The following is a 13,222-nucleotide window of genomic DNA, read 5'->3' as shown; positions in this document are numbered from 1 at the left end:
TGTATGATTGGTTATCTTTGCAAGTCTCTTCGAATTATCAGTTTGGTTTGGCCTACTAGATTGATCTTTCTTGCAATGGGAGAAGTGCTTAGCTTTGGGTTCAATCTTGCGGTGTCCTTTCCCAGTGACAGCAGGGGCAGCAAGGCACGTATTGTATTGTTGCCATCGAGGATAACAAGATGGGGTTTCTATCATATTGCATGAGTTTGTCCCTCTACATCATGTCATCCTACTTAAAGCGTTACTCTGTTCTTTTGAACTTAATACTCTAGATGCATGCTGGATAGCGGTCGATGTGTGGAGTAATAGTAGTAGATGCAGGCAGGAGTCGGTCTACTTGTCTCGGACGTGATATCTATATACATGATCATACCTAGATATTCTCATAACTATGCTCAATTCTGTCAATTGCTCAACAGTAATTTGTTCACCCACCGTAATACTTATGCTCTCGAGAGAAGCCACTAGTGAAACCTATGGCCCCCGGGTCTATTTTCCATCATATAAATCTTCCAACACTTAGCTATTTTTATTGCCTTTTATTTTACTTTGCATCTTTATCACAAAAATATTATCTTATCATATCTATCAGATCTCACTCTCGTAAGTGACCGTTGAGGGATTGACAACCCCTTTATCGCGTTGGTTGCGAGGTTCTTGTTTGTTTGTGTAGGTGCGAGGGACTCGTGTGTGGTCTCCTACTGGATTGATACCTTGGTTCTCAAAAACTGAGGGAAATACTTACGCTACTTTACTGCATCACCCTTTCCTCTTCAAGGGAAAACCAACACAGTGCTTAAGAGGTAGCAAGAAGGATTTCTGGCGCCGTTGCCAGGGAGATCTACGCCAAGTCATGTCAAGTAAAGACATACCAAGTACCCATCACAAACTCATCTCCCTCACATTACATTATTTGCCATTTGCCTCTCGTTTTCCTCTCCCCCACTTCACCCTTGCCATTTTATTCGCCCTCTCTTTTCCGTTCGCCTCTTTTTCTTTGCTTGCTTCTTGTTTTTCTCGTGTGTTGGATTGCTTGCTTGTCACGATGGCTCAAGATAATACTAAATTGTGTGACTTTACCAATACCAACAACAATGATTTTCTTAGCACTCCGATTGCTCCTCTTACCGATACTGAGTCTTGTGAAATTAATGCTGCTTTGTTGAATCTTGTCATGAAAGATCAATTCGCCGGCCTTCCTAGTAAGATGCCACTACCCATCTAAATAGCTTCGTTGATTTGTGTGATATGCAAAAGAAGAAAGATGTGGACAATGATATTGTTAAATTGAAGCTATTTCCTTTTTCGCTTAGAGATCGTGCTGAAACTTGGTTTTCGTCTTTGCCTAAAAATAGTATTGATTCTTGGAATAAGTGCAAAGATGCTTTTATGTCTAGGTAGTTTCCTCCCGCTATATCATGAACATGTTGCACAAGCTTGGGAGAGGATGAAATTAATGATACGTAATTGCCCTACACATGGTTTGAATTTGTGGATGATTATACAAAAAATTTATGCCGGATTAAATTTTGCTTAGAAATCTTTTAGATTCGGCCGCGGGAGGCACTTTTATGGAAATCACTTTAGGAGAAGCTACTAAACTCCTAGATAATATTATGGTTAATTATTCTCAATGGCACACCGAAAGATCCACTAATAAAAAAGTGCATGCGATAGAAGAAATTAATGTTTTGAGTGAAAAGATGGATGAACTTATGAAATTATTTGCTACTAAGAGTGTTTCTTCTGATCCTAATGATATGCCGTTGTCTACTCTGATTGAGAATAATAATGAATCTATGGATTTGAATTTTGTTAGTAGGAATAATTTTGGTAACAACGCGTATAGAGGGAACTTAAATCCTAGGCCGTTCCCTAGTAATTCCTCTAATAATTATGGTAATTCCTACAACAATTCTTATGGAAATTTTAATAAGATGCCCTCTGAATTTGAGACTAGTGTTAAGGAGTTTATGAATTCGCAAAAGAATTTCAATCCTTTGCTTGAAGAAAAATTGCTTAAGGTTGATGAATTGGCTAGGAGCGTTGATAGAATTTCTCTTGATTTTGATTCCTTGAAACTTAGATCTATTCCACCTAAGCTTGATATCAATGAGTCTCTCAAGGCCATGAGAATTTCCATTGATGCGTGCAAAGAAAGGACCGCTAGGATACGCGCTAAGATTGCTTTGTGAAAGCGTGTTCTTCTAGTTTCTATGAAAATAAAGATGAAGATCTAAAAGTTATTGATGTGTCTCCTATTAAATCTTTGTTTTGCAATATGAATCTTGATAATGATGGGACTGAATATCATCCACCTTTACCTAGAAGGCGTTCCAAAAATTCAGAGTTTTTAGATCTTAATGCAAAAATTGGTAAAAGTGGGATTGAAGAGATCAAAACTCTAGATATTAATGAACCCACTATTTTGGATTTAAAGGAATTTAATTATGATAATTGCTCTATGATAGATTGTATTTCCTTGTTTCAATCCATGCTAAATTCTCCTCATGCTTATAGCCAAAATAAAGTTTTTACTAAACATATCGTTGATGCTTTGATGCAATCTTATGAAGAAAAACTTGAGTTGGAAGTTTCTATTCCTATAAAACTTTATGATGAGTGGGAACCTACTATTAAAATTAAAATTAAAGATCATGAATGCTATGCTTTGTGTGATTTGGGTGCTAGTGTTTCCACGATTCCAAAAACTTCATGCGATTTGCTAGGTTTCCGTGATTTTGAAGATTGCTCTTTAAACTTGCACCTTGCGGATTCCACTATTAAGAAACCTATGGGAAGAATTAATGATGTTCTTATTGTTGCAAATAGGAACTACGTGCCCGTAGATTTTATTGTTCTTGACATAGATTGCAATCCTTCATGTCCTATTATTCTTGGTAGACCTTTCCTTAGAACGATTGATGCAATTATTGATATGAAGGAAGGGAATATTAGATTCCAATTTCCATTAAGGAAAGGAATGGAACACTTCCCTAGAAAGAAAGTAAAATTACCTTATGAATCTATTATGAGAGCCACTTATGGATTGCCTACTAAAGATGGCAATACCTAGATCTATCCTTGCTTTTATGCCTAGCTAGGGGCGTTAAACGATAGCGCTTGTTGGGAGGCAACCCAATTTTATTTTTAGTTTTTTTTTCTTTTTGCTTCTGTTTAGGAATAAATATTTGATCTAGCCTCTGGTTAGATGTGTTTTTATGTTTTAATTAGTGTTTGTGCCAAGTTAAACCTATAGGATCTTCTTGGATGATAGTTATTTGATCTTGCTGAAAATTCCAGAAACTTTCTGTTCACGAAAACAATTGTTAAAAATGACCAGAACGTGATAAAATATTGATTCCAATTGCTGCTGATCAATAAACAAATTGTCTAGGTCTTCCTATTTTGTATGATTCTTTTGAGTTCCAGAAGTTTGCGTTAGTTACAGATTACTACAGACTGTTCTGTTTTTGACAGATTCTATTTTTCGTGTGTTGTTTGCTTATTTTGATGAATCTATGGCTAATAAAATAGTTTATAAACCATAGAGAAGTTGGAATACAGTAGGTTTAACACCAATATAAATAAATAATGAGTTCATTACAGTACCTTGAAGTGGTGTTTTGTTTTCTTTCGCTAACGGAGCTCACGAGATTTTCTGCCAAGTTTTGCGTTGTGAAGTTTTCAAGTTTTGGGTAAAAGATTTGATGGATTATGGAACAAGGAGTGGCAAGAGCCTAAGCTTGGGGATTCCCATGGCACCCCAAGATAATCTAAGGACACCAAAAAGCCAAAGCTTGGGGATGCCCCGGAAGGCATCCCCTCTTTCGTCTACTTCCATCGGTAACTTTACTTGGAGCTATATTTTTATTCACCACATGATATGTATTTTGATTGGAGCGTCTTGTATTATTTGAGTCTTTATTTGTTAGTTTGCCACAATCATCCTTGCTGTACACACCTTTTTAGAGAGACACACTTGATTCGGAAGAGTACTCTATGTTCTTCACTTATATCTTTTGAGCTATATAGTTTTTGCTCTAGTGCTTCACTTATATCTTTTAGAGCACGGTGGTGGATTTGTTTTATAGAAACTATTGTTCTCTCATGCTTCACTTATATTATTTTGAGATTCCTACAAAACAGCGTGGTAATTTGCTTTAATTATGATAGGCACTCAAGATTAATAAAACATTTCTTATGAGTGTGTTGAATACTATGAGAAGTTTGATGCTTGATGATTATTTTGAGATATAAAGATGGTGATATTAGAGTCATGCCAGTTGAGTAGTTGTGGATTTGAGAAATACTTGTGTTAAAGTTTGTGATTCCTGTAGCATGCACGTATGGTAAACCGTTATGTGATGAAGTCGGAGCATAATTTATTTATTGATTGTCTTCCTTATGAGTGGCGGTCGGGAAGAGCGATGGTCTTTTCCTACCAATCCATCCCCCTAGGATCATGCGTGTAATACTTTGCTTTGATAACTTGTAGATTTTTGCAATAAATATATGAGTTCTTTATGACTAATGTTGAGTCCATGGATTATACGCACTTTTCTTCCTTACACCATTGCTAGCCTCTCTAATACCGCGCACTTTTCGCCGGTATCATACACCCACCATATACCTTCCCCAAAACAGCCACCATACCTACCTATCATGGCATTTCCATAGCCGTTCCGAGATATATTGCCATGCAACTTACCACCGTTCCGTTTACTATGACACGCTCCATCATTGTCATATTGCCTCGCATGATCATGAAGTTGACATCATATTTGTGGCAAAGCCACCATTCATAATTTTTTCATACATGTCACTCTTGATTCATTGCATATTCCGGTACACCGCCGGAGGCATTCACATAGAGTCATATTTTGTTCTAAGTATTGAGTTGTAATTGTTGAGTTGTAAGTAAATAAAAGTGTGATGATCATCATTTTTAGAGCATTGTCCCAAGTGAGGAAAGGATGATGGAGACTATGATTCCCCCACAAGTCGGGATGAGACTCCGGACTAAATAAAAAAAGGAGAAAAAAAGAGGCCATAAAAAAGGAGAAAAGGCCCAAATAAAAAAATGAGAGAAAAAGAGAGAAGGGACAATGTTACTATCCTTTTACCACACTTGTGCTTCAAAGTAGCACCATGATCTTCATGATAGAGAGTCTCCTATGATATCACTTTCATATACTAGTGGGAATTTTTCATTATAGAACTTGGCTTGTATATTCCAATGATGGGCTTCCTCAAAATGCCCTAGGTTTTCGTGAGCAAGCGAGTTGGATGCACACCCACTTAGTTTCTTTGTTGAGCTTTCATATACTTATAGCTCTAGTGCATCCGTTGCATGGCAATCCCTACTCACTCACATTGATATCTATTAATGGGCATCTACATAGCCCGTTGATACGCCTAGTTGGTGTGAGACTATCTTCTCCTTCCTTTTGTCTTCTCCACAACCACCATTCTATTCCACATATAGTGCTATGTCCATGGCTCACGCTCATGTATTGCGTGAAGATTGAAAAAGTGTAGCGACCCGACCTCAAACGGTCAAGTCTCTGTGCTTCAGTGTCATCCCTGGATCGGTAATGCTGACACACACAGTAATCGAAGGATTTATAACAGAGTAGCAATCACACACTTATTACATCGAATGTCTCAAAAGAGAACTTATTACAATAAATATGGCTTAAGGCCATCTAACACGATAACAGCGGAAGGCTTGGAAGATAAAGTGAGTCCATCAATTCCAACGGCATAGTTGAGCTGCACGGCAATGACCTAACGAACCTTACTCCTCATCTGAAAAGTCTGCAACATAATACATTGCAGCCCGAAAACGGGTCAACACATGGAATATGCTGGCAATATAACACAGTAGAGCAAGAACAGAATAATGCTACCACTACATGCATATTTGGCTGGTGGAAAGCTCTATGGTTATAGTTTTGCGAAAACCCAATTTTTCCCTACAACAAAGGAATAGATTTTATTTAACTATCATGGTAGTTGAAACATCATTGAGAAGGTTCCTCCAACTCAATCCCAATTAAAGTAATTATCAACCCAACAATATTAAATTAGAGTGATGAGATACATATGATAATCCAAGTACTAGATACTCAAGATGTCCATAACCGGGGACACGGCTAACCATGATTAGATTATACACTCTGCAGAGGTTTGCGCACTTTTCCCCACAAGACTCGATCGCCTCCGTTGGATTTCTCGCACTACATGGTGTTTGAGAAACGGATGACCGAGACACAGTCTTTCAGAAGCATTAACTCTAACCCCGGGTAGACAGTACCAACCTACACCCCTCTACATCTGCTAGCCTACCACTGGAAGAGGTCATGCAACCTACTCAACTATGCTAGAGCCCATAATATCTTGTGGCTGCACACGGAAGTTTCTAGCATGAAATATCTCAGTTCTCTTTGAGCCTGGGTGGCGGACCTTAGGATTATCACATGGGTACTCCGGGATATCCTAGGACAACACTGGATTCTCCAGGTGCCCGACAAGCAATCCACCCAGATGTGTATTAAAGTTGCCACCTTAAGTTGAACCATTAATTAACAATCACACATCTGTCATGGATTCACTCACTGATGAGGACGACTACCTTGGATACGACCAAAAATATTGCATACATGCATATTTGTCAGGTGATGTCTAGTGCAAACTATTCAATAATCTATTTATGTTATCCAGAACAAAAATACTTCACACACTTTTGTGTTTTGTCTAATTGCAGGTGTATGGGACATTTGTACAATCCACATATGAAGATAAGGCAAAAGGAGAAGTTTAGGTTCTGTTCAAAAAGTCCTCTCACGTCACTTTTGGGCCAAGAGAAGATAGAGTCCAAGTCTCTCACGTTCTGGATTCAGATTCGGACTGCACAGACATACCTGACTCAAAACGCCAACAACTTTTTCATACGGACTCCAAATTGGGTGATTTTTTTGTTGGAAAGTAGATTTCGTCCTCTTTCCAACCCAATTGGATTCACCTTTAAATTCGTCCGGAGCGTTGAGATATGGACGAAACAATCTGACGCTGCAGCAGAATCCGAGTCAAACAACAAGTCCAAAGGTGTTGCATCACCTCCACTTGGTCCCATGAGCCTTGTACGACCTAGGGTTGGTTTTAGGCTGCCTTAGGACGTCCTCCCACCTCCTTGGCCGCCACCCCTTGCTCCTATATAAGTAGATCCATCCAGTAGCTTTTTCCTGGGGATTTGTTTAGTTAAAAGTTAGCCATTGCAACTTCGTGTACTTCGTTTGTGTCCAACGACCAGACCAAGACCGCTTACGGATCCCCACCTTTATCAGTACTTCATCTATATTCGCAATATTCAGATTGCATTATCATATTCTTGCTTGTTCTTCGATTGCGTGCAGGAATAGACCCTCGTGGTCAGGTTGATCGTGCTCCGGCGTGGTCAATAACCTCTCGGAGTTGGTTTAGCGATTGCTAAGGCGCAACGTCGTGAACGTTTGTAGTCGGATCGTCAAAGTCGACTCCACCAAATCGATAGTTATCATCTCATCAAAAGATCGGGACACCCCCGCCTCTATCAAGTGGTATCAGTTTTCAGGTTGCTCGGTGAGAATTTCCAGTTTTTCCTAGATTAGATTTATTTTCTTACCTATTGTCCAAGAAAAAGCCACAAAAAAAATTTAGATCTATTCATCCTTTGTCCAAGCCAGTCTGAGCCTTTGCAATTTTGTTTTCATTGCTTGCATAGTTGAATTATCGGTTGCATCGTCCTGTCCAGTTACTGGTCTTAGTGTCTAGTTCGTTTAGAGTTTCGAGTTCTGTTCACATTAGTCACGCCGCCACTGCATCGTTATCCCTTCCGCTGTCCACCACTCATCCACCAATTTCCACCACGTGCTACCCACCATTCATTGTCATAATCATAGTTGAGATCATTCACATCTTCGCTTGATCAAATCTGCATCTTATCTAGTTTGTTTTGGAAAGAGGGAGAGAGAAAAAAGACAAAAAAAAGTAAAAAAAAAGTTAGAGGAAAAAAAGAGAAAGAAAAAGAAAAAAAGTGCGAGGAAAAAAAGAGAAAAGAAAAACAAAATTTGGATCTATCTAGACTCAATCTGTAGTTGAATTCGGATTCGAATCTCTTTTGTGCACTGTTCAGTAAAACATGCATAACCTCCTCATACGAAGTCAGTTTTGGCTCCACGAGTACTCAAATGAAAGCTAGCGACGAGCCGCATCTAAATAGTTTCAGAGGCTAGTTCACTATTTTACACCTCAAACTCGGCTTATAAATAGGTCTTTTTGCCCTCCGAAGTTCACGGGCACAGCTTATTCCAGTTTTTTAGGCCAGTTTTAGAATTCTTTGACTCCTCATATCAATTCGGAATTGAGTGATTCTTTTTGCATTGAAAAGCTTGAGTTAGTAGCATTCTTTGAAAAAAGTTATCAGAAAATTGGCTCAAACTTTTCAAGAGGAAAGTTGGAGAGAGGGTTGTTGTATATCCTGCTTGGCAGTTGTTTTTCATCATTATCTTTACTGTCGTTGTGATCTTCACTTATATCTTGCTGTCCAGAGCTACTTAGTATCCTTCATTGATGCTAGTTGTGCTACGCTGTGACCTCATTAGTGTTCTAGGCTCGCGTCTCTAGTCCGGTCTAGCCTAGGACCAGCACAGTACCGTCGTTGAGCGTTTATTCAACATTGCATCTCTGAATTGATTATTGCTAATATTTTGCTACCATATATAGCCAACCCAGCTCCACATATTTTTGCACCGTGTATACATACGTTCCCCTGGCAATCACTTTACACAATCTTCAGATTTATTTGACACCGCTGGTTGCCTGTCACCACCTGCTGCTTGGTAAGAACTTATAAGATATTGATATTTGCTTTACTGTGAGTGCTTTACCACCACATCCTAGTAATTTATAGGAACATTATTCTTGAATTTTGTTTCTTGTTTCTACTAATCATGACAGGATCTAGAGTCAATTCATGGGGTTTGTCGATCGTGGGAGACGTGCTATCACCTATGCAAATACCACAACCGTCACGAGAGGTGCACAAACATCCAAATGCACATGATCAGGTTAATGTTTCTATACAATCATTTAATGGCTGTTTTAGACCTGCTTTATATATTGAATGGGAGTTTGACATAAATAATATATTTGCTTCCAATAATTTGAAACTTGCCATGCGACATACATTCATTCCCGCTTATTATACTCGTGACATGATTACAAAGTTGCAACATTTAAAACAAGGTAGTGACGCCGTAATGAAATATTATGATACTTTACAAACTACCTTGCTGCATTCCTCTTTAGAGGAAAGTGAAGAAGATTTTATGGATAGATTTTTGGGAGGATTAAATCGTGACATTCAGGAGATACTAATTCATGAAGAGTGTTATCCTATGGACCATTTGTTTCATCTTGCTTGCAAAGCTGAACAGGAAATAAAACGACGTGTTCCCACAAGGAGAACAAGCGCGAGATGCACATTCCAAGAGTTGATACGGTTGTCCCTTCAACTACTAGGCATACTATGACAACCACATCCATTGTTGTGAGGACTACATCACCTCCACCATGTGACACATCATCACCGAGAGTGCCTACATCATATGAGTTGATCATAAGAGGTAATGACAAAGGTACTACTCTTCCACCTCCACATGAGTATGATGAATGTCTTGTCAATTTAAGTGCACCATGCGGTGAGCTACCCACTACTTTGATCACACCAGCTACTTTAGAGGACTACGTTGATGATTTGACTTTGCCATGTGATCAAACAAGTTTGAGTGAACCCATTGAATTAACTATCAATGCAAAAGAATCAAGTGAATCAGGGAATAAATCAGATTTGGATCAAATATGTTTGAAAATAATTGTGCCAATGTTTAATCATTTTGATATGACCTCTAATCTTGGTGATGGTTCATCAATGTTGGGATGGTTTAATGATAAGCATTGTCTAGCTTTTGATATGAATAAGAGCTTCACTTATATGTGCAAACTGAGTTGCAATATTTTCGTGCCTTTGACTTCTTGTGAAAATATATTGGCTTTACATTTCACGACTTTTGAAGGGTGCTCTTGTATAACTGTGTCACATGTGCACCAAATGAGATCAGTAAAAACGGATGACATATACATATACAACGTGTACACCTTGTCTCTTTTGTTAGCCAGATTTCAGATTAAGCAACGCCGAGGACGGCTTTGTTTTCAAGAAGGGAGGATGATGAGGACATGACTATCTTGGATACGACCAAAAATATTGCATAAATGCATATTTGTCAGGTGATGTCTAGTGCAAACTATTTGTCAGGTGATGTCTAGTGCAAACTATTCAATAATCTATTTATGTTATCCAGAACAAAAATACTTCACACACTTTTGTGTTTTGTCTAATTGCAGGTGTATGGGACATTTGTACAATCCACATATGAAGATAAGGCAAAAGGAGAAGTTTAGGTTCTATTCAAAAAGTCCTCTCACGTCACTTTTGGGCCAAGAGAAGATAGAGTCCAAGTCTCTCACGTTCTGGATTCAGATTCGGACTGCACAGACATACCTGACTCAGAAAGTAGATTTCGTCCTCTTTCCAACCCAATTGGATTCACCTTTAAATTCGTCCGGAGCGTTGAGATATGGACGAAACAATCTGACGCTGCAGCAGAATCCGAGTCAAACAACAAGTCCAAAGGTGTTGCATCACCTCCACTTGGGCCCATGAGCCTTGTACGACCTAGGGTTGGTTTTAGGCTGCCTTGGGACGTCCTCCCACCTCCTTGGCCACCACCCCTTGCTCCTATATAAGTAGATCCATCTAGTAGCTTTTTCCTGGGGATTTGTTTAGTTAAAAGTTAGCCATTGCAACTTTGTGTACTTCGTTTGTGTCCAACGACCAGACCAAGACCGCTTACGGATCCCCACCTTTATCAGTACTTCATCTATATTCGCAATATTCAGATTGCATTATCATATTCTTGCTTGTTCTTCGATTGCGTGCAGGAATAGACCTTCGTGGTCAGGTTGATCGTGCTCCGGCGTGGTCAATAACCTCTCGCAGTTGGTTTAGCGATTGCTAAGGCGCAATGTCGTGCACGTTTGTAGTCGGATCGTCAAAGTCGACTCCACCAAATCGATAGTTATCATCTCATCGAAAGATCAGGACACCCCCGCCTCTATCACTCAACCAAACCACGTCTACGAGCATAGCATAGCAATATAAGCAATACGTAGAAGTGACTCCCAAGGGTTTGATAATAACAGGGCAATAGGTTCTACCTCATCAACTACTTCCCAATACCCACAAGTTAATCACATCCTAATCATGAAGTGTTTGAGGCTTGGAGCTAATGCATAAAAACTGGGTATGAAAAGAGTATGATCAATGTGTTACTTGCCTTGCTGATGATCCGCAAAACCTAGAGACTCGTAGTAGCACGCTTCGCACTCCGGGAATTCTATCGCAAACAAACAATAGCATACATAAGCAATCAATCACGGATGCACGGGTAAAACTCAATAAGAAGATCAAACCAGAAAGTTCAACTTAAGAACTCCGGTTTGCAAAAAGAATCAAATCAAACGGAGCAACAAAACTCAAACTGCGAAAGAAACAAGATCCGATTACTAATCTGAACTAAAGTCAAATTTTACAGTACAAAAATCTTGTTCAAGTTGGCTAAACAGAAAGAGGGTTCCGATACGAAGATCTAGGCGCTTGAATCGCCTGATTCCGATAAACGAGCGAAAAGAAAAACTAAAACGAAAATCAGATCAGAAATCACGATCGAAAATAATCGCGAAAAACCCAAGAAAAAGAAAAACTGACGAACAGGCTAACGAACGAACGTTCGTTGTCTGTGACTAACGGGCGAAAACCGTTCGTTAAAACGAACGTACGGACGATCGTCCGCTAAATAAACTAAACCGAGTAAACCGGCGAACCGAAGAAAAAATGTAACTAGGGTTTTAAAAAAACCGACGGTTTTTACCTAAACCGAAAAAAACCGAACGGCTCCGGATCGGATCGGACCGGACCGACGGCGGCTCCGGCGGCTTCCGCGGCGGCGCGGCGAGGCGGGGCAGCGCGGGGCGGCTTGGCGGCGACGGCGTGCGGCGGCGCAAGGCGGCGGGGCGGGCGGCTTGCGGGTGGCGGCGGCTGCGTCTTGGGGCTCCAGGGGGGCCCCGAGTCGGCTTTTAAGGGGGGGAGGTGGCTTGCGGGAGGGGGCGAGGAGGCATGGCCGTCTCGGCCATGGCGAGCGGCGGCGTGGCGGTCGCGGTCTCTGCGAGGGAGACGGCGGCGCGGGAAGGCTGGGCCAACTGGGCCTCGGCCCAGTTCGGTCCGGCAGGCTTTTTTTTAAACAGATTCCGCCGAAAAGAAATCCTAGAAAAATAAATAAAAATCTGAAAATGCCAAAACTAATTTTCACCGTCTAAATGAAATATTTAGAACAAGATGAACATTTTCTTGGCCCTAAAATGCAATTTTGAAAACGTGCAATTTTTCTAGTGCAGATAAAATAGGAATAAAATCCGAATAAAATCAAATATTGGATTTTAATATTTTTCCTCCAATATTTCATTTATTTTGGAGAAGTCATATTATCCCCTCTCATATATTTTAATATGAAATATTTTCGTAGAGAAAAATAGTAAAACAAATAATCCTCGTTTCAATATTTGATAAAATTCAAATATGAAAACAGTGAAATCCCCAACTCTCTCCGAGGGTCCTTGAGTTGCTTAGAATTTCGAGGATCGCGAAACGAATATGCAATAAAAATATGATATGCATGAATGATCTATGTATAACATTCCAAATTTAAAATTTGGGATGTTACAAACCTACCCCCCTTAAGATGAATCTCGCCCTCGAGATTCGGGTTGGCTAGAAAATAGGTGTGGGTGGTCCTTGCGAAGATCATCCTCTCGTTCCCAGGTGGCTTCATCCTCGGTATGGTGGCTCCACTGAACTTTGCAAAACTTGATAACCTTGCTGCGGGTGACTCGGCTGGCAAATTCAAGAATCCTAACTGGCCTCTCCTCATAGGTCAGATCACTGTCCAGCTGAATCGCTTCCAAGGGCACTGTATCTCTTAGTGGTATATCGGCCATCTCAGCATGACACTTCTTCAACTGTGAAACATGAAACACATCATGAACTCCTGGCAGTCCTTCA

Source organism: Aegilops tauschii, chromosome 3 (genome assembly GCF_002575655.3).
Source record: "Aegilops tauschii subsp. strangulata cultivar AL8/78 chromosome 3, Aet v6.0, whole genome shotgun sequence".
Lineage (NCBI taxonomy): Eukaryota > Viridiplantae > Streptophyta > Magnoliopsida > Poales > Poaceae > Aegilops > Aegilops tauschii.
The sequence above is the reverse complement of the archived record's forward strand: the minus strand, read 5'-3'. Positions refer to the sequence as shown.